Genomic DNA, 22,669 nt, shown 5'->3' on the forward strand with positions numbered 1-22,669 from the left:
CCAAGGCGCTTTATATTGTAAGGCAAGGCCATACAATAATTACAGAAAAACCCCAATGGTCAAAACGACCCCCTGTGAGCAAGCACTTGGCGACAGTGGGAAGGAAAAACTCCCTTTTAACAGGAAGAAACCTCCAGCAGAACCAGGCTCAGGGAGGGGCAGTCTTCTGCTGGGACTGGTTGGGGCTGAGGGAGAGAACCAGGAAAAAGACATGCTGTGGAGGGGAGCAGAGATCAATCACTAATGATTAAATGCAGAGTGGTGCATACAGAGCAAAAAGAGAAAGAAACACTCAGTGCATCATGGGAACCCCCCAGCAGTCTAAGTCTATAGCAGCATAACTAAGGGATGGTTCAGGGTCGCCTGATCCAGCCCTAACTATAAGCTTTAGCAAAAAGGAAAGTTTTAAGCCTAATCTTAAAAGTAGAGAGGGTGTCTGTCTCCCTGATCTGAATTGGGAGCTGGTTCCACAGGAGAGGAGCCTGAAAGCTGAAGGCTCTGCCTCCCATTATACTCTTACAAACACTAGGAACTACAAGTAAGCCTGCAGTCTGAGAGCGAAGCGCTCTATTGGGGTGATATGGTACTATGAGGTCCCTAAGATAAGATGGGACCTGATTATTCAAAACCTTATAAGTAAGAAGAAGAATTTTAAATTCTATTCTAGAATTAACAGGAAGCCAATGAAGAGAGGCCAATATGGGTGAGATATGCTCTCTCCTTCTAGTCCCCGTCAGTACTCTAGCTGCAGCATTTTGAATTAACTGAAGGCTTTTTAGGGAACTTTTAGGACAACCTGATAATAATGAATTACAATAGTCCAGCCTAGAGGAAATAAATGCATGAATTAATTTTTCAGCATCACTCTGAGAGAAGACCTTTCTAATTTTAGAGATATTGCGTAAATGCAAAAAAGCAGTCATACATATTTGTTAAATATGCGCATTGAATGACATATCCTGATCAAAAATGACTCCAAGATTTCTCACAGTATTTCTAGAGGTCAGGGTAATGCCATCCAGAGTAAGGATCTGGTTAGACACCATGTTTCTAAGATTTGTGGGGCCAAGTACAATAACTTCAGTTTTATCTGAGTTTAAAAGCAGGAAATTAGAGGTCATCCATGTCTTTATGGCTGTAAGACAATCCTGCAGTTTAGCTAATTGGTGTGTGTCCTCTGGCTTCATGGATAGATGAAGCTGGGTATCATCTGCGTAACAATGAAAATTTAAGCAATGCCGTCTAATAATACTGCCTAAGGGAAGCATGTATAAAGTGAATAAAATTGGTCCTAGCACAGAACCTTGTGGAACTCCATAATTAACCTTAGTCTGTGAAGAAGATTCCCCATTTACATGAACAAATTGTAATCTATTAGATAAATATGATTCAAACCACTGCAGCGCAGTGCCATTAATACCTATGGCATGCTCTAATCTCTGTAATAAAATTTTTAAATTTTATGGTCAACAGTATCAAAAGCAGCACTGAGGTCTAACAGAACAAGCACAGAAATGAGTCCACTGTCTGAGGCCATAAGAAGATCATTTGTAACCTTCACTAATGCTGTTTCTGTACTGAAACTAACTGAAACTCTTCAAATAGACCATTCCTCTGCAGATGATCAGTTAGCTGTTTTACAACTACCCTTTCAAGAATTTTTGAGAGAAAAGGAAGGTTGGAGATTGGCCTATAATTAGCTAAGATAGCTGCGTCAAGTGATGCCTTTTTAAGTAATGGTTTAATTACTGCCACCAGAGAGAGACCTAATGTTTAATAGACCACATTTAACTGTTTTAGATAAAGCTGGGTATCATCTGCATAACAATGAAAATTTAAGCAATGCTTTCTAATAATACTGCCTAAGGGAAGCATGTATAAAGTGAATAAAATTGGTCCTAGCACAGAACCTTGTGGAACTCCATAATTAACCTTAGTCTGTGAAGAAGACTCCCCATTTACATGAACAAATTGTAATCTCTTAGATAAATATGATTCAAACCACCGCAGCGCAGTGCCATTAATACCTATGGCATGCTCTAATCTCTGTAATAAAATTTTAAAATTTTATGGTCAACAGTATCAAAAGCAGCAATGAGGTCTAACAGAACAAGCACAGAAATGAGTCCACTGTCTGAGGCCATAAGATCATTTGTAACCTTCACTAATGCTGTTTCTGTACTGAAACTGACTGAAACTCTTCAAATAGACCATTCCTCTGCAGATGATCAGGTAGCTGTTTTACAACTACCCTTTCAAGAATTTTTGAGAGAAAAGGAAGGTTGGAGATTGGCCTATAATTAGCTAAGATAGCTGGGTCAACTGATGGCTTTTTAAGTAATGGTTTAATTACTGCCACCAGAGAGAGACCTAATGTTTAATAGACCACATTTAACTGTTTTAGATAAAGCTGGGTATCATCTGCATAACAATGAAAATTTAAGCAATGCTTTCTAATAATACTGCCTAAGGGAAGCATGTATAAAGTGAATAAAATTGGTCCTAGCACAGAACCTTGTGGAACTCCATAATTAACCTTAGTCTGTGAAGACGACTCCCCATTTACATGAACAAATTGTAATCTATTAGATAAATATGATTCAAACCACCGCAGCGCAGTGCCTTTAATACCTATGGCATGCTCTAATCTCTGTAATAAAATTTTATGGTCAACAGTATCAAAAGCTGCACTGAGGTCTAACAGAACAAGCACAGAGATGATTCCACTCTCTAAGGTCATAAGAAGATCATTTGTAACCTTCACTAATGCTGTTTCTGTACTATGATGAATTCTGAAACCTGACTGAAACTCTTCAAATAGACCATTCCTCTGCAGATGATCAGTTAGCTGTTTTACAACTACCCTTTCAAGAATTTCTGAGCGAAAAGTTTGAGAGGAAAGAACTTTCTATTCTTCTATTTTTACCTTTTGTCATATTTTAAACATCATTTTTTAAAAACATTTAAACATCAGTGTGTTTAACGAACGAACACATTTTAACATAAATAATATTAATTCAACTTCGGGGATGGGTATTGATAAGATTTGATCGATATCGATGCCATTATTGATTCCGCTTATCGATCCGATTCTTTATCGATTCTCTTATCAATACCTCTTGTGAATTTTCTGTGTACTAAAAGTAGGCTTTACAGGTTTTCTATGTCAGTAACATTTTATTGAGTCTTAAAGTAAATAAATATGAAATTGGATCCTTGATCTCTGGACATAAAAATAAAATGTGAGCTGAGCTCAGCTGGCTGCACTGCAAGTCAACATCAATGTAATTCATAAAGAATGCAGGACGTCTCATTGTGGGAGGAAAAAAGCATTTTAGTCTGTTGTAGTTTGTTGTTTTTGTTACAGTGTTTGGAAAGAGGTGTCATGTGATTTAAAACGGCGATTCGCTTTGAAGTTATTAATTCTGAACGGACTCTGTCTTAGCAGAGAGCGGTACAGCATTTGGAGCTGTGCGAATGTAACGGAGGAAGATTCTTTTGAAGGATTGTTTGTTGCTGTGATGCCACTCTGAACTTCACATGGTTGTATACGCTTCTTTTATTTCTGTTTAGCACTCTTCTGGTTATTAATTGTATCTACTCTGAACATTATTTAACAACAGTCCTGTTGTGAATTGCTGGCAGTTAGCAATTGCTGGCAGTTAGCAATTGCTAGCAGTTAGCATTCACTAGCTAGGTTGACCCCTCCCCTCTCTGTTGTTACTTTTTATAGCTGTTTCTTTTCTACCCGTTTAATACTTCTGTTCAATTTTCAGTTGAACTGCTGTGAATTTTAAGTAATTATTTTACTCCTGTGTAAAATCTTAGGAGCGACTAGCATTTTCGCTAGTGGTTAGCTTGCGTTAGCTATTTCGGACCGACCCCCGTCATAATTTTTTCATTTAATTTTTTACACTCCTCTTAGTTAATTAACTGTTTAATATATTTTATAGCTGCTGCGTTCTTACCTGTTTAATACTTCTGTTAGTTTTTTAGTGTAACTGCTGTGAATTTTAATAAATTTATTTGCGTCTGTGTGAGCCTTAGGAGAGGTTAGCTTATCCATTATTGGTTAGCTTGTGTTTGCTTGGCTACATTCTTGAATTTCTTAGTGCACAAAGTACACTACTAATTCTACTTTACACCCTCCGTAAATCCTGCGTGATGTTGGAAGATAGGGTGGCCGTGTCTGTAAGTTAGAGCAGCTTCTTAGCGCAGTGGAGTTAGATGTTACGGGCACTCCAGATGAAGATAGTGTTGGGCCGGCTAGCGAGACCATTAGCATCAGCTTAGAAACGCCGGCTGTGGAGGATGGCTTTTGGACTGTGGCTACGCGGAGGAAGCCCCGTAGGGCTTGGTGCCCGGTTGTGGCACCCCGATCACACTCGTCAGTGCGAACTGTGAATCAGTTCTCCCCCTTGGATTTACCAGATGTGAATTCTCTGAGCCCACAAGTGACTTCCACTCCTGTCTCCAGGCCGAAACACTGGACTTTAGTGATAGGGGATTCTATCACCTGCAAAGTCAGGTTACAGATGCCAGCTGACATTAAATGCATTCCTGGGGCCAGAGCTCCCAACATTGCATCTCATCTTAGGGTGCTGACGCTGCAGAAGGGAAGACAGATGAAGGAACATGACATGAGATATAGTCACATAGTTATTCACGTTGGCACCAATGATATCAGGATGAAGCACTCAGAGGTCACAAAAATGGACATAGAGAGGACTTGTGACCTTGCCAGAAAGATGTGTCGGCATCGATTAATAGTCTCTGGTCCCCTCCCCTCCCGGGGTAGTGATGAGGCGTTTAGTAGGCTGGCATTGTTAAATAGGTGGCTGGCGCAGTTTTGTAGACAGCAAGGCTTTAGCTTTATTGATAACTGGCCTTCGTTCTGGGGATGCTGTGGCTTGCTGATGCCGGACGGCCTCCACCCTACTGGGGAAGGCGCCGCCATCTTGTCTGCGAACATAGATAGAGCTCTACAGGGAGGGTAACATTAGGAATCTACATCAGGCCACGGAACAGGTGATTAGAGACCCTGCAAGGCTTATGACAAATGTGGGTGTGGAATCCATTAGCTTAGCTGGGAATTTAGTGCAGACAATCCACTATGGTGTTAGTGCAGTTTATTTCCCAGGGAGGGAATTTCAACAAGTTGAGACTGTGGCCTGCTTCCGTAGTTGTGTCGATAAAAATCATAGAGGGATATGCTTTCCAAACTTAATACCCATTGCTATATTGGATGATGTTGAAATTGAGGATGGCCCAGTGGTTGTTCCAGCAATAGCAAAGATTTTGTGTCCGCTACCTACAACGCGCGTGGAATGTCTTAAACCTAAACCTACTTCTAGGCATCTTATATATGCTACTCTGGAACCACCCCTAAACCCAGACAGTTCAACTGTCAACTCCACTGAGGTCCTTAGACTGGGTCTCATTAACATAAGATCATTGTCCTCAAAATCATTGTTGATCAATGATCTAATTATTGATCATCACTTAGATATGATGATGTGAAACGTGGCTTAAACCTACAGCTGTTTAGCTTATTAGCTGTTGGGGGTTACAAATATCACTCTTTTGAGCATCTGATTCTCCGCTCTGCTCAGGATATTACACATTGCCAAGGTCAGAAGAATAAAAATCAGTCGTATTACTTTGTCACTGTATATAGGCCTCCTGGCCCATATTCTGAATTCTTAGATGAATTTGGTGCGTTCATCTCTAACTTGTCAACTAGTGTAGATAACATTCTGATCATTGGTGACTTTAACATTCATATAAATAAGCCTTCTGATCCCCTCTGCAAATCATTTATGGAAATTGTGGATGCATTAGGATTTCGGCAATGCACTCGGGATTCGACGCACATTAGTGGAAATACCCTGGATCTGGTTCTCGCACGTGGTATTGCTGTCACGAATATTGACATCATGCCTCTTACATTAGTGATGTCTGATCACTCACTCATTAAATTTACAGTTTCGCTGCCATGTTTAGTGGAACAACAACCTTATATATCATTACGGTGATGCATCAACTCCTCAACTAAGACTGAACTCGAAGCTAGACTGCCTGATGTCTTAGCTTCACATTTGACAAATACCCAGTCAGTAGACAGACTTGTGGATAGTTTAAACTCAGTGCTCAAAACTACACTCGACATGATTGCACCACCTGTGTTAAAACAGCGCTCCCCCAAATCACAGTCACCTTGGTTCAATGATTATCTGCGTGACCTCAAGCATAAAGCAAGACGTCTACAATGGAAATGGCGATGTTCAAAATTAGAAGTATTTCACCTTGCGTGGCGTGATGCTATCTTAGACTATAAGCATGCATTTTTGGCTACAAAGCAGACTTACTACTCTGATTTGATCAAAAAAACAAGCATAACTCAAAGTTCTTGTTCGACACGGTGGCAACACTTTTGCATGGACCTGTAGTTCGCTCTCCTTTTACAGCACAACATTTCCTGGATTACTTTGGGAAGAAAATAGAAGACATCAGGTTAAACATATCCCAGCATGCCTTAATCCAGCCACTACACCCTGCTATTGATGTGGCCGCCACTACTGAGGTATTACATAGATTTACAGAATTTGACAGTATCTCACTAGGCATGCTGACAAAACTCATAATGTTAACAAAAAGCACAACCTGTTTATTTGATCCTATACCAACAAAACTGTTTAAGGACCTGTGGTCCACTCTTGGGCCAACTGTACTGGAAATTATTAATCTTTCTTTAACTTCTGGATCTGTTCCTAAATGTTTCAAATCTGCAGTGATTAAACCATTACTTAAGAAACCTAATCTTGACCCAAGTGTATTGAAAAACTATCGGCGGATATCAAATCTATCATTTTTCTCTAAAATTCTGGAAAAAGTGGTGTCACGGCAGCTCGTAGACTATCTTACTGAGAATAATCTCTTTGAGCCACTGCAGTCTGCTTTTAGAAAATATGATTCCACAGAGATGGCTCTCACTAAAGTGGTGAATGATCTTCTGCTTACAATGGATTCAGACACCACTATGGTTCTGTTTTAGTGAAGTTTAGGGCTAGAAGAAGAAACCTACTAAGGTGATCGCCGGCCAGGCGATCACCTTAGTAATTCTCTGTTTTTCTTGTTGTTTAATGCTGGCAAATTATACAGTATTTTTTGTCTTTCTGATGCCTGATTCTGTTTTTTCTCTCTGTTTAAGGTGCAGCTCCATCCAGAGATGGGAGTTGTATTCATGTTGGCGATCCTCCTGTCCTGTGCACCAATAGCATTTCTTTTATATTTGTCCGTGAATTGTTCTGTGAATTGTTCTGTAATTTATGTTTGTATCATGGCCCAAGCAGAGGGTCACCCCTTTGAGTCTGCTTGAGGTTTCTTCATCAGAGGGAGTTTTTCTTTACCACTGTTGCTCTGGGGTTTGGTAAGGTTAGACCTTACCTGTGTGAAGTGCTTTGAGGCAACTCTGTTGTGATTTGGTGCTATATAAATGAAAAATAAATTGAAATTGAAATTCTTGTTTCTTACCTGCAACAAGACAAGAGTCTCAGTTAGTGACTTTAATCTGCACAAAAGTGACTCATGATTGACATATTTTAATGGCTTTGAGAGGGGTTAAGAAGTGGAGTTGCCGCTTCTGAAATGGACCAACTAATGAGGTTATATACAGTGGGGAAAATAAGTATTTGACCCCCTGTCAGTTTTGGAGGTTTTCCCACCTACAAAGAATGGAGAGGTCTGTAATTTTTATCATAGGTACACTTCAACTGTGAGAGACAGAACCTAAAAAAAAAAAAAATCCAGAAAATCACATGGTATGATTTTTAAATAATTAATTTGCATTTCATTGCATAAAACAAGTATTTGAACACCTACCAACTAGCAAGAATTCTGGCTCACACAGATCTGTTAATTTTTCTTTAAGAAGCCCTCTTATTCTGCACTCTTTACCTGTATTAATTGCACCTGTTTGAACTTGTTACCTGTATAAAAGACACCTGTTCACGCAGTCAATCAATCACACTCCAACCTGTCCACCATAGCCCAGACCAAAGAGCTGTCTAAGGACACCAGGGACAAAACTGTAGACCTGCACAAGGCTGGGATGGACTACAGGACAACAGGCAAGCAGCTTGGTAGAAGACAACAACTGTTATGATTATTTATTAGAAAGTGGAAGAAACACAATCAATCAATCAATCAATCAATCAACATTTATTTATAAAGTGCTTTACAGCACCGACTGGTGTCCAAAGTGCTTAACATTAAAAACACAAATTTACAAAATAAAACACATATAAAATAAAATTTTAAAACAACACATAAAAAAAAGAACATAAAAATAACAGAACATGTCACCTCCCCACTAAGTGTTAAAAGCCAGTTTAAATAAATAAGTCTTTAACTTAGATTTAAAAAGTGCTAGGTCAGGAATAGTACGTAACTCAAGAGGTAGCTCATTCCACAGTCTGGGGCCAGCTACCGCGAAAGCATGATCGCCCCAGCGTTTATATCTTGACCTTGGAACATCTAAGTAAAGCTGGCCAGACGCCCTTAACGTCCTACTGTAGGTGCGCAAAGTTAAAATTTCAGACAAGTAGGGAGGTGCAAGGCCATAAATAGCTTTAAAAACAAACATTAAAATTTTAAAATCAATTCTAAAACGAACTGGAAGCCAGTGGAGTGAGTATAGGATGGGCGCAATATGCTCACGTCTAGAAGTGTTTGTCAAAAGACGAGCAGCAGCATTCTGCACCAACTGGAGACGCGCAAGAGACGACTGATTAATGCCCGCATAAAGTGCATTACAATAATCAAGTCTGGAGCTGATGAAAGCATGAATGGCCGTCTCAAGATCACGTCTACTGAGAAAGTGCTTTATTTTAGCCAAGAGGCGAAGTTGGAAAAAACTAGCTTTGACAACAGAATTTATCTGTTGATCGAACCTCAAACAGCTGTCAAATATCACTCCCAAATTCTTGACAGCTGGTTTTACATAGTTAGCCAAAGCACCAAAATTTGGTGTTACCACATTTGGTATGCCAGTGCGCTCAAACACCATGATCTCAGTTTTACCATCATTCAGGTAAAGGAAGTTTCGGGACAGCCACTGCTTTACGTCACGAATACAATTAAATAATGATGACAAAGCATCACTCCCATTAGTCCTCACAGGCAGATAGATTTGCAGATCATCTGCATAACAATGAAAGGACAAATTGTGCTGGGTTATAATTGACCCCAATGGCAGAATGTACAAAGAAAATAGAATCGGCCCAAGGACAGATCCTTGCGGCACTCCACAGCACAGAGGAGCAGTTGATGAGGAAAGGTCCCCAATCATGACAGAAAAGCTCCTTTCAGCCAAATATGATCTAAACCACTTAAGTGCAGTACCATGAATGCCAATAAAATGTTCCAACCGGGAAACAAGTACTGTGTGATCCACAGTATCAAAGGCTGCTGTGAGGTCCAACAGAACCAGCACAGCGGGATTCCCTGCATCCACCGACAAAGTAATATCATTATGAACTTTTAAAAGTGCTGACTCAGTGCTGTGTCGCGATCTAAACCCAGACTGGAATTTTTCAAGGATGAGATTGTCTTCTAAAAATGATTGTAACTGTAAAAAGACAACCTTTTCTAAAACCTTAGATAGAAATGGCAGATGAGACACAGGTCTAAAATTGGATAAAACTGATGAGTCCAGGTGAGGTTTTTTAAGAAGAGGTCGAACCACAGCATGTTTAAAAGCAGCTGGAACAGACCCTGATCTAAGACAAGCATTGATAAAAGTTAGGAGACCCGCCCCAACAGTATTAAAAACCTCCTTCAGCACCTTAGCTGGAACAACATCAAAAGGACAACTTGTAGATTTTATGTGTTTTACAACATCAGCGAGAGATGCAAAAGAAATGGGCTCAAACTGTTCGAGCACAGCAGAATGTGCACGAGGAGCAGACAACTCAACATTACAGCTCTGATCAGCGTTCTGTCTGACTGATGAAACCTTATCAATAAAAAACTGAAGAAATTCCTCACAGGTTGTGGTTGTAGCGTCCAACAAAACAGAGGTGTGTGGATTTACAACTGAGTTTATAGTCTGAAATAACACACTGGGACGATGACAACTGCTCAAAATAATATGAGACAGATATTGTGCTTTTGCCTCCTTCACAGCCTTCTGATAGTCAGTTAGACTGTCCCTCAGAAAACCCAGAGACACCTGTAGTTTGTCCTTTTTCCATTTTTTCTCCGCCCGTCTGCAGCGTTGCCTGAGGGCACCGGTCGTGGCATTTAACCAGGGGTCGGATTTTGATTTCCTGGATTTGCAGCGCATCGGTGCAACAGAGTCCAAAATGACTGTGCATGTAGAGTGGAAAGAAGAGAGGATGTTATCTGGGAGTAATGGAGAAACCAGTCCATTCATGGCATAAAACTGAGAGTCCATGAAGGCAGCAGCAAAGTCCCCTGCTGTCGAGGAGGTGACCAAACGGCGGCGAGAGACAGGAACAAGTGGCTTACTAGCAGATGGAGGAGCAATAAATTCAAAAATAACAGGAAAGTGATCTGAAATAGCAGCGTCTGATATGTCCTTAAGTGAAACTGAGAGCCCAAAAGAAATAACCAGGTCCAAGGTGTGTCCAAGATTATGTGATGGTCCATCCACAACTTGTGTTAGACCAAAAGAGTTCAGGAGGCTTTTAAAATCATCAGCCAGCTGATTAGAAGGACAACAGATATGAATATTAAAATCACCACAGACCAAAAATGTGTCATATTTTGGGATAAAATCTGCCAGAAACTTAGAAAATCCTGAATAAAATCCTTATTAAATTTTGGTGGACGATAAACAACAGCACAGAGCACAGGACAGTCGAACTCCATCACAAACAACTGAAGTTCAAAAGTGGAGTAGACATTAGAAGATAAAAATTGGCATTTAAAACTGTCTTTAAAATCCGTGGCCACACCACCGCCTCGAACTGATGCTCGACCTGCTGAAAAACGAGCAGCCGGGGGGGAGGAGCTCAGAAAAGGCGCTATTTTCACCTGGTTTCAACCAGGTCTCCGTTAACAGGAGAAAGTCCAGATCACGACTGGAGAAAAAGTCATTCAAAATGAAAGTCTTACTTGTGAGTGACCTTGTGTTGACGAGCGCCACACGGACTGAGCGCACGTCAGTCTGCTGCGAGACACGACCGAGCGGGCGCAGGTTCTCCTGCACGCAGCCACGACTGCAGCTCCTCACAGGACGGCGACGCGGAAGTGGAGACCCGGCACCCCAGACAACCGGCCGGAGCCACCGATAGCAAAAAGTCAGGGAACGCCGCACGTCGTAGCCGTCATATGGTGTGAAGAATCCGGCTATGAATTGTCGTGGAGCATGTTTGCAGGAAACAGCCAGGCACACTCTGAGCCGAACACGGACTCCTCCTCTCTTCCCACGTCCTCTGCGGCGCAGACGTCGAGGCAACACGCCAAGCGGCCGGTGTAGAAAGTCTGGTACGGACGCTAAGACAGGCGGCGGGGCAGCCGCGTCCCTGGCCGTCCGCCCGAGCCAGAAACAGTGAAATTCTCCAGCGAAGCCCGAACGCTGATAAGAGTCTGGCGATCATACACCAGGAGCGGTGACACATTCCATGCAACAAAGTGTAAAAACAATAAAAACGACACTAAAAGAAGCGAGTGTCGACGGCAGGCCACATACAACGGCGCCATCTTGAAAATCAGTGTTCATAATAATCAAGATGACTGTCAATCTCCCTCGGTCTGGGATTCCATGCAAGATCTCACTTTGTGGGGTAAGGATGATTCTGAGAAAGCTCAGAACTACACAGGAGGACCTGGTCAATGACCTGAAGAGAGCTGGGACCACAGTCACAAAGATTACATTAGTAACACATGATGCTGTCATGGTTTAAAATCCTGCAGAGCAGCAAGGTCCCCCTGCTCACACCAGCACATGTCCAGGCCCGTTTCAAGTTCACCAGTGACCATCTGGATGATCCAGAGGAGGCATGGGAGAAGGTCATGTGGTCAGATGAGACCAGAATAGAGCTTTTTGGAATCAACTCCACTTACCATGTTTAGAGGATGAGAACAACCCCAAGAACTCGGTCCCAACGGTGAAGCATGGGGGTGGAAACATCATACTCTGGGGGTGCTCTTTTGCAAAGGGGACAGGACGACTGCACCGTATTGAAGGGAGGATGGATGGGGTCATGTATTTTGGCAAACAACCTCCTTCCCTCAGTAAGAGCATTGAAGATGGGTCATGGCTGGGTCTTCCAGCATGACATTGACCCCAAACACACAGCCAGGGCAACTAAGAAGGGGCTCCGTAAGAAGCATTTCAAGGTCCTGAGTGGCCTGGCCAGTCTCCAGACCTGAACTCAATAGAAAATCTTTGGAGGGAGCTGAAACTCCAAACCTGAAAGATCTGGAGAAGATCTGTATGGAGGAGTGGACCAAAATCCCTGCTGCAGTGTGTGAAAACTTAAAGGTTCAAGGTTCAAAAGGTTTATTGTCATATGTACAGTAAGAAACATATTTCCCTGTGCAATGAAATTCTCTTCTTTGCTGCTCTCACCGGGTGTCTATAATAATAGTCAACATAGGCATTAAAAAAAGCATTAAAAAAAGCATTAAAAGCATTAAGCATTAAAAAGTAAAGTAACAATAAAGGTGCAGTTACAGTATGAAGTGAAATGAAATAATGTGCAAATAGCAAGATTCAAGTATTAACAGTTAACAGTAAAGTAACAGTAAGGTGCAGTAACAATGTGACGTGACCCCAGGGGGTCTGCTCAGTCCTTAGCAGCATTCAGCAGTCTGATGGCAGTGGGGTAGAAAGAGTTTTTGAAGCGGGTGGTTTTGCATTTCACACTCCTGAACCTCCGTCCTGAAGGCAGCAGTGTGAACAGTCCGTGTTGGGATGTGTAGGGTCTTTTATGATGGCGGCAGCTCTATTGTGGACTCTCCGATGGTAGATGCTCTGCAGAGATGGTAGTGGCGTCCTCGTGATCTTTGATGCGGTCTTCACTACTCTCTGCAGGCGTTTGCGGTCATTCACCATTGAGCTGCCATACCACACAAGTCTTGGTCAAGAACTACAGGAAACATCTGATCTCTGTAATGGCAGACAAATGTTTCTGTACCAATTGTTCAGCTCTGTTTTTCTAGTGGGTCAAATACTTATTTTATGCAATAAAATGCAAATTAGTTACTTAAAAATCATACAATGTGATTTACTGGATTTTTTTTCTTTTTTTTAGATTCTGTCTCTCACAGTTGAAGTGTACCTACAATAAAAATTACAGACCTCTCCATTCTTTGTAGGTAGGAAAACCTACAAAACTGACAGGGGGTCAAGGAGGCATGGTTGCCATTTTAATTCCGGGCAAGTCAGGAGGCAGCACGCATAGAAGTTCAATTAGTCTCGTCAAGAAACAGGTGGAATATGTTGGAAAGCTGCGCATGTTGGCAATCCCACAAACGGAGGAACAAGGGAGACAATATTTCCTTCCATAAGTAAGTGGTTTTGGTTATTCTTATCATTTTGTCCATGACATTTGGTTGATAAACAGGTGTATATTTCCTGCCCGTTCCTGTGTCATCCAAGGACATGGACCATTAACTCTTCACTTACACACACCACTGACTTCATGAATGAATCTCAGTCAATAAAGGATAATTGTGTAAAAATATTTATATATATATATATATATATATATATATATATATATATATATATATATAATTTCAGAAACGTGCTGGGGGTTTCTGAAATTCGGGCAAATTTGGTGTCGTTCCCCCAAATAGACCCCACCTCCTATGCCTATGCTGCATCATGATGTCGTATCCCTGAAGTAGTTTTGACATCATCCTTAAAAATCTACAAAGTGAAAAGCTGATCCCGAATCTGTATATGGATCCAGATCACCTACAAGATTTAATGTAGTCTTCCAAGGCCCAACAATGTGTGGTGAAAATTTGGTGAAAATCCATTAAGTAGTTTTGACGTAATCCACAAAATCCGACAAAGTGACGCCTTGAAATTGAAATCCTGATCCAGAATCTGGAACTGGATCAACTCCAAAATTCTGTGGCATTTTCAATAGCCCAATATTTATCTGTGGCGCAAATTTGGTGAGAATCCATGAAGTATTTTTTGTTTACGTAATTCTTCAAAAGCTATATAAAGTGAAATTTTGATCCAGAATCTGGATCCGGATCTGGATCATCTCCAAAATTTAATGGAGTCTTCCATGGCCTAATATCTATCTGTGGTTAAAAAAAAAAAAGAAATCATCAAAATCTGTGGAGTAGTTTTGACGTAATTCTGCTAAGAGACAGACAGACAGACAAATAAATAAATGCCGATGATTTTATTACATCCTTGGAAGAGGCAGTAATACTACTACTAGTACTACTACTACTAATAATAATAATAATAATGTTCTTTAAAAAATCCCATTCAGGTCAGAAATTACAAAATATTGTTGATGAAAACAAACAAAAGATTAAAACAGGAAGATAAAAAACCTACAACCATAAAAAAAAAAATCATTAAATACATAGGAATCCTTTTCTATGCCACTCCAACATGAAGCTGTGAATGGGGATGTAACAGACAAATGTTGCACCATTCCCAGTCCATCCACTCACATCCACAAAAGCCTATCATTCTTTCAGAGCTGCCGTAGGTGTCTTGGTGGGTTCCCTCACTCCTGTCCTTCCGGTACATTCACTTAGTTTTTCTGAAGTGTCTACTTGACACAGATATACCATGTTTGTATTTATTAATAATTATGGTAAATTAAATCCAAGATATACAGTATGTTCAGAATAATAGTAGTGCTATGTGACTAAAAAGATTAATCCAGGTTTTGAGTATATTTCTTATTGTTACATGGGAAACAAGGTACCAGTAGATTCAGTAGATTCTCAAAAATCCAACAAGACCAAGCATTCATGATATGCACACTCTTAAGGCTATGAAATTGGGCTATTAGTAAAAAAAAAAAAATGGTACAAAAGGGGGTGTTCACAATAACAGTAGTGTGGCATTTAGTCAGTGAGTTCGTCAACTTTGTGGAACAAACAGGTGTGAATCAGGTGTCCCCTATTTAAGGATGAAGCCAGCACCTGTTGAACATGCTTTTCTCTTTGAAAGCTTGAGGAAAATGGGATGTTCAAGACATTGTTCAGAAGAATGGTGTAGTTTGATTAAAAAGTTGATTGGAGAGGGGAAGACCTATACACAGGTGCAAAAAATTATAGGCTGTTCATCTACAATGATCTCCAATGCTTTAAAATGGACAAAAAAAAAAAACAGAGACGCGTGGAAGAAAACAGAAAATAACCATCAAAATGGATATAGGAATAACCAGAATGGCAAAGGCTCACCCATTGATCAGCTCCAGGATGATCAAAGACAGTCTGGAGTTACCTGTAAGTTCTGTGACAGTTAGAACACGCCTGTGTGAAGCTAATTTATTTGCAAGAATCCCCCGCAAAGTCCCTCTGTTAAATAAAAGACATGTGCAGAAGAGGTTACCATTTGCCAAAGAACACATCAACTGGCCTAAAGAGAAATGGAGGAATATTTTGAGGACTGATGAGAGTAAAATTGTTCATTTTGGGTCCAAGGGCCACAGACAGTTTGTGAGACGACCCCCAAAACCTGGATTAATCTTTTTAGTCACATAGCACTACTATTATTCTGAACACTACTGTATGCAACAACTTGAAAATGTACATGTATCCATCCCGTGAGTTTTGCATTTTCCCTATTGTCTCAGTGTTTATGTCTTTTTTGATTTGGGGCTGTATTTATAGTATTAAATTGTGGTGTAGGACGGGAAGGTTGTGACTACACCATTCCAACTGACACCCCAGAAAATCTCTGTCCTGTTCATAGCCCAGTGTAGGCAGCCATATATTTTACATTATTGCGTTCTTTTGTGCTGTCTGTTGGTTGCATGTTTGTGCATGCTGCAAAATTTCCTTGTCTGTGCACGTGTCTGATGAAGGGAGCCCTCGTGCCACAGCTGGTTGTACTCATCTGATAGAAGATGGTGACGTTGAACCTTAGTGATTAAGGTGTCACGTCAGCGGAATATTGATACCCGTGTGGCTCGAATGGGGAAATTATAAAACACAGAGCACGGAAATGCATCTTAATTGCTGTTTAAGTGGGTGTCTTTATCAGAAAGCGGGAGAGATGGTGGGCCATGTCCCCGTACGATTCAGAGAAAACAGATAGATGTGCTGAAAGTGCTGGCAGCACTCTGTAGAGGAGAGACAAATGAGCTCATAAAGAAACACTCTAATAGACGAGAGGTTTGTGGGTACAGAGGAGCTTCAAACACTGTAACTACAGCAGTGGTTTGTGTTTATGAGACACTGCAGAAAGCTTACTTCCAAGGTTCGCTGAAGAAAGTCCTCTTGGCTTTATTTATTTCTCCTTGTGTGTGGGCTTCGGTTTGACTTTATGACCCTTGCTTGCGGTGGCTGATGGAGGCCACAACATTTTCCAGTGAAGACAACACTAGCAAATGCAGAAACCCACGACACCTGCCTCCCACTGTCTGCATCAAAAACATTGTGCAATTTAAAAATATAGCGCAATGCTAAAATACCCTCGGCCATATGAGCATAAAAATAGGTAACAGAATGTGACATTTTGACCTGTTAAAACAGGTCAAGGTTAGCCATCTTTGAACTTGTCCAAGGTCTGTGTCCCAAGAATGTTCACTGTGAATTTGAAGACCCTGGCGGTAGTAGGATTGGACTTATGCTGAGCACAGACAGATGGACAGACGCACACAAAGCCTTCACAATACTGATGGCCATATTTTGGCCTCGGGTAAATACTGGCAAACATAGAAGAAATAAGTCCTAAACTGGCCTTAAAGTCCATCGGTGTCTGTGCTTATCTCCAAAGTCCTGAGTGTGAAGTTGATGAGAGTCTACTACTCCTCCTGGACAACACACCAGTTCAACTCAGGTTTCTTCCCCAGCAAAATCTTTTAATGGGATGGACTGAGATCATGCTGATATAAGGCCTGATTTATGAAGGCCCCTTTCAGACTTTCAGGGGTTGGCAATCCAGTTCCAGCTGGACTTAGTCCAGATTGCTTTCTACTTGGATAACGTTCACACCTGATTTTTCAAATCTGGCTCATCCAAGCACGCGTCCAAGCCCAGTCCATTCAAGCCAAAAGAGATGTCTGTGTGTGTGTGTGTGTGTGTGTGTGTGTGTGTGTGTGTGTGTGTGTGTGTGTGTGTGTGTGTGTGTGTGTGTGTGTGTGTGTGTGTGTGTGTGTGTGTGTGTGTGTGTATCTGGACATAACAGCGTGGGTGTGTGTGCGATACATTGAAGGGAGCGCACCTGGCAGATTTTCTTGGTGAGAATGCACCTCAGAGTAAGAAGGTTGTGTACTGTCCTCGTCATTGCAGCCAAGCACACAAATCGTAGTGAAGAGGTTTTAACATCATGATCACCACGCTAACCAGATTCTAGCCACATCTGTTTTCAGACTTTGGCAAATCCCACTCAAGCCACACTGAGCTATAGATAGAAGACAATCTGGCGCAAATCAGATTTGAACCCGAGTGTTTAAGATTCTGGAAAAAAAAAAAACTATCTGGCTGGAGCTTGATTTAGCTGGAATCCTGCTCCAGCTGGATTGCCAACCCCAGTCTGGTTTGCGTGTGTTAAAACGTGCACAGACACCATAGTGCTCGCATAGTACTAACAAGACTGCATCTTTCAAATGTGCAAAATAACACATATTGTCAATTTAACAATTGCCTTTATGAAGATGTAATTTTGGGTTTGTCCACCTGAGTGCACAAAATGCTGAGGACGCACAACATGATTTATCAAGGTCAAAAGGAAATTCTGATGGTGTATCTATTTTGTAAGTTTGAAACTTTGGCACAATTGATTGCGCCTGACAGACTGCTGTCCCAGAATGCTTTTGTGGTACAGAGACCAAAAATCATTCACTGTAAATGTTTGGTATATTTAACTTTACTTCATGTTTGTTTCTTTTAGAATAAATGTCTCCATGCCTAACAGATGGAGTGTGTGTGGGACATCACAGGTCTGATGACAGGACGCACATCATGCTCATGTGCTGGCTTTACAACAGACAATCAAACATAAAAAAATTCCTATTTCAGACATTTAATTATTGTTCCATCCATGTTATTTTAGCAAACTGACGAATAATTATGTTGAGTTCCGTAAGCGGAACACACAGAGAACTGGGTGCACAGCTGTCATTAGATACATACATAAAATATGCTGCTATTCCAGTACTGAGTTGTCTTCTATCTATATTAGAGCAGGATAAAGAGCTTCCTTGCACCTGCATCCATTAATTTAATTTACGTGGTTGATTTATTTTCATTTTGCACTAATGACCATGAACACATGCAAAATGCTCATTTACATACTAATGTCTATGTCATGTCTGCCATCATTTGTGTATTTACTCTCTGCAAAACTATCTCCACCACAAACACACAAAAAGTTTGGATTGCACACAGAGTTTAGCACTCCTTATCTGGGATCTCTGTCAATCAGGCCGTAAGTGTCTCATCCAAGCACAGAGACAGCTAACGTGAGCGGAAGTTGTATCTTTATCCACTGAGCTACCTGCACAACCAACACAGAGAACACAAATAACCTGCATCACACACAGCTGTTTACCTTGACAACACGTCTCATACAAATTCACACAACACACACTAAAACTCAAACACTTTGCAAATAGGCACAAACGCAGCAGAAGTGCAGTAACTGATGGTCTGTGCAAGTACTTCTGCTGTGTTGCTTTGCAAAACGTCTGTGTTTTGTGTGTGTTTTGTTGTTGCATGAGGTGCAGGTTACAGCATATTTGCATTTTTTATGTTTGCATCTGTTTATTTTTTTCAATTTGCAAGACATTTACTGAGGCAGTTATGAGAACCTGATGCATGTGTTTTTGTATTTCTGTTTTTGTTTGAGTTGTGTACTCACGCCCCTGAGGAGGGCGCTGACTTCACGCAGCAAAACCTGCAAAGACGCATTTGATTTTTTTTTTTCCAACAGATTTATTTACTCATTTATTTTAGTAGTTACACGTTTTTGTACAAAGAATATATGATTATATTTTTAGGCTCTTAGGATTTGTGGGTAGAATAAGAATAAAAAAAATACAACTAATATTGTGTACTACTGTGGTGCTGCTATATCAAACTGCATGATTTCATGTCTCTGAGACAAACTGCTGCATTGTTACAGATAAAGGCTGACGTACCTACTGAGGTTAAAGGGTTGCTCCTTTAAATTTACAGGCAGAAACACAAAGACATTTTTGTTTTGTTTTGGAGAATTGGGAGCTTGCACCCTCCCACACCTGTGTACTCCATCTGTTCTGCCTGGTACTGACAGATGACGACTGCGTCATTATCCTGCTTTGCTGGGAGAGCACATGCATGTGCGCACGCGTGCATACGGTCATGCATGACCGTATGCACGCATGTATGCACACAGACAAAATTCCAGGATACCATATATACAGCATGTGGGCATTGAGGCATTTGGTAGGGTGTGTGATGTCCCCTTTTTGATAACTCAGAACAATGCATTGAAACACTTGTGTTGCAAGTGTTTTGAAAAGTTCAAGACCCAATCATTGAGTTTACCAGGACTAATTTTCAAAACTATCCACAGCTACGGGTGGCACAGTGGATTAGTGGTTAGCACTGTTGCCTCACAGCAAGAAGGTCATGGGATCGGTGCTCATCTGGGCTTATTTGTGTGTAATTTGTGTGTTGTCCTTGTGATTGCGTGGGTTCCCTCTGGGTTCCTTGGCTTCCTCCCACTTCCAAAGACATGCAGGTTAGGAGAACTGGGAACTTTAAATTGGCCATAGATATGAATGAGGGTGTGGCTGTTTGTTTGTCTATATGTAACCCTGCGACAGACTTGTCCTGTCCAGGGTGAACCCTGTCACTTGCTCTATGACTGCTAGGATAGACTCCAGTCCCCTGTGATCTTTAATTGATGTCAAGCGGGTATAGAAAATACATGGATCCCCAGCCACACATTCTATCCATTATTTTCTTCAGGGTTCACTTTCCCATTCTCTTGTACATTTTGTACCATATTTGCCCACAAAGTGGCCAACATGTTTTCCTGTATGGTTTTTAGCTTAAACTGTTAACCTTGCAGAACACAGCGACACTGACATAGCCGGTGTTCAGCAGAAGACAGACAACCTACATTACATATATGTAGCACAGCTGTTATTTCTAGTCACTGATAACGTATTGAGGCTCCTATACCCACCCTGTAGGTGGCAGACAAGGTATTACACAGGTAACACAAAATTATTTGTTCAGTCCATGTGATGCATCAAAGTTCAACAGATGTAGTGGGATTTGTCCTCATTATATGTTCGTTTAATTTGTAGAGTTACAGTAGTGTTCAGAATAATAGTAGTGCTATGTGACTAAAAAGATTAATCCAGGTTTTGAGTATATTTCTTATTGTTACATGGAAAAAATAAGGTACCGGTAGATTCTCACAAATCCAACAAGACCAAGCATTCATGATATGCACACTCTTAAGGCTATGAAATTGGGCTATTAGTAAAAAAAAAGTAGAAAAGGGGGTGTTCACAATAATAGTAGCATCTGCTGTTGACACTACAAACTCAAAACTATTATGTTCAAACTGCTTTTTTTAGCAATCCTGTGAATCACTAAACTGGTATTTAGTTGTATAACCACAGTTTTTCATGATTTCTTCACATCTGTGAGGCATTAATTTTGTTGGTTTGGAACCAAGATTTTGCTTGTTTACTAGTGTGCTTGGGGTCATTGTCTTGTTGAAACACCCATTTCAAGGGCATGTCCTCTTCAGCATAAGGCAACATGACCTCTTCAAGTATTTTGACATCCAAACTGATCCATGATTGTTGTGAAAGTGTAGTGACACGGACCCACAACAGGGGGCGCAAATGAACGGTCAATAGATGAGCCAAAAAGTAACAATTTAATGTTGTGAAGGTGCACAACGAATACACAGACAATCTCGGAATCTGATAACAGTCAATCCACAAAGGTGACGTGTGGGCAGGCTCGAGGATAGAAGACGTCTGTCCTGAGAAGAGCCGGAACCACACGATTTCCGCCGCCACCGAACCTGGTGAATACTGGAGCCGCCAAGTCCCGAATTCCCAGGTGATCACCGTCCCTGACTGTCGGATCTGGTACTGCTGGTGAAGAACAGAGACAGTCAAGTGTGGGTGTGTGTACACCCCGTAACAACAACGGTGGGAATGCCACCTCCACCTCAAACACACACTCATGCAGCGTCTGTTTAACCATTTATCTGACGGACGTAGGACAAAACAGTCGCGACCCATGCCGGTCCTCTGGTTGACAGCTGCAAAACAATAGCTCTTAGAATCAATTAATACAGGCAGAGACAGTTACCTCCATAGACGTACGATATCTCGGCAACGAGGTGGAGATGACGTCTGGTCTTTATGGAGTGAGATGCTGTAGAGTAGATGGGTGACAGCTGTCAAGAGATAATGAGTGACAGCTGTCACCCCCGGCTGTGTCCGTGGCGGCAGCGCCCTCTCGTGCCTGAAGCCCGCACTTCAGGCAGGGCGCCCTCTGGTGGTGGGCCAGCAGTACCTCCTCTTCTGGCGGCCCACACAACACATGATACCTGGTATGCGATATATAGGCCCAACACCATAGTAGGAGAAACATGCCCATATCATGATGCTTGCACCACCATGCTTCACTGTCTTCACTGTGAACTGTGGCTTGAATTCAGAGTTTGGGGGTCGTCTCACAAACTGTCTGCGGCCCTTGGACCCAAAAAGAACAATTTTACTCTCATCAGTCCACAAAATATTCCTCCATGTCTCTTTAGGCCAGTTGATGTGTTCTTTGGCAAATTGTAACCTCTTCTGCACATGTCTTTTATTTAACAGAGGGACTTTGCGGGGGATTCTTGCAAATAAATTAGCTTCACACAGGTGTCTTCTAACTGTCACAGCACTTACAGGTAACTCCAGACTGTCTTTGATCATCCTGGAGCTGATCAATGGGTGAGCCTTTGCCATTCTGGTTATTCTTCTATCTATTTTGATGGTTGTTTTCTGTTTTCTTCCACGCATCTCTGTTTTTTTTTTTTTTTTTTGTCCATTTTAAAGCATTGGAGATCATTGTAGATGAACAGCCTATAATTTTTTGCACCTGCGTATACGTTTTCCACTCTCCAATCAACTTTTTAATCAGACTACGCTGTTCTTCTGAACAATGTCTTGAACGTCCCATTTTCCTCAGGCTTTCAAAGAGAAAAGCATGTTCAACAGGTGCTGGCTTCATCCTTAAATAGGGGACACCTGATTCACACCTGTTTGTTCCACAAAACTGACGAACTCACTGACTGAATGCCAAACTACTATTATTGTGAACACCCCCTTTTCTACTTTTTTTTACTAATAGCCCAATTTCATAGCCTTAAGAGTGTGCATATCATGAATGTTTGGTCTTGTTGGATTTGTGAGAATCTACTGAATCTACTGGTACCTTGTTTCCCATGTAACAATAAGAAATATACTCAAAACCTGGATTAATC

General features: G+C 41.3%; 1 long non-coding RNA gene across 1 annotated transcript; it reads right to left on the reverse strand.

Moving 5' to 3' along the window:
* Positions 1-2,848: 2,848 nt before the first annotated feature.
* Positions 2,849-14,713, reverse strand: LOC117528563. Its single transcript, XR_004565815.1, has 3 exons — positions 14,609-14,713; positions 3,704-3,714; positions 2,849-2,859 (listed from the first exon to the last, which is right to left on the reverse strand). It is a non-coding gene; the product is annotated as an uncharacterized LOC117528563 (long non-coding RNA).
* Positions 14,714-22,669: the final 7,956 nt, after the last annotated feature.

The sequence above is a fragment of the Thalassophryne amazonica genome, chromosome 16, assembly GCF_902500255.1.
Source record: "Thalassophryne amazonica chromosome 16, fThaAma1.1, whole genome shotgun sequence".
Taxonomy (NCBI): domain Eukaryota; kingdom Metazoa; phylum Chordata; class Actinopteri; order Batrachoidiformes; family Batrachoididae; genus Thalassophryne; species Thalassophryne amazonica.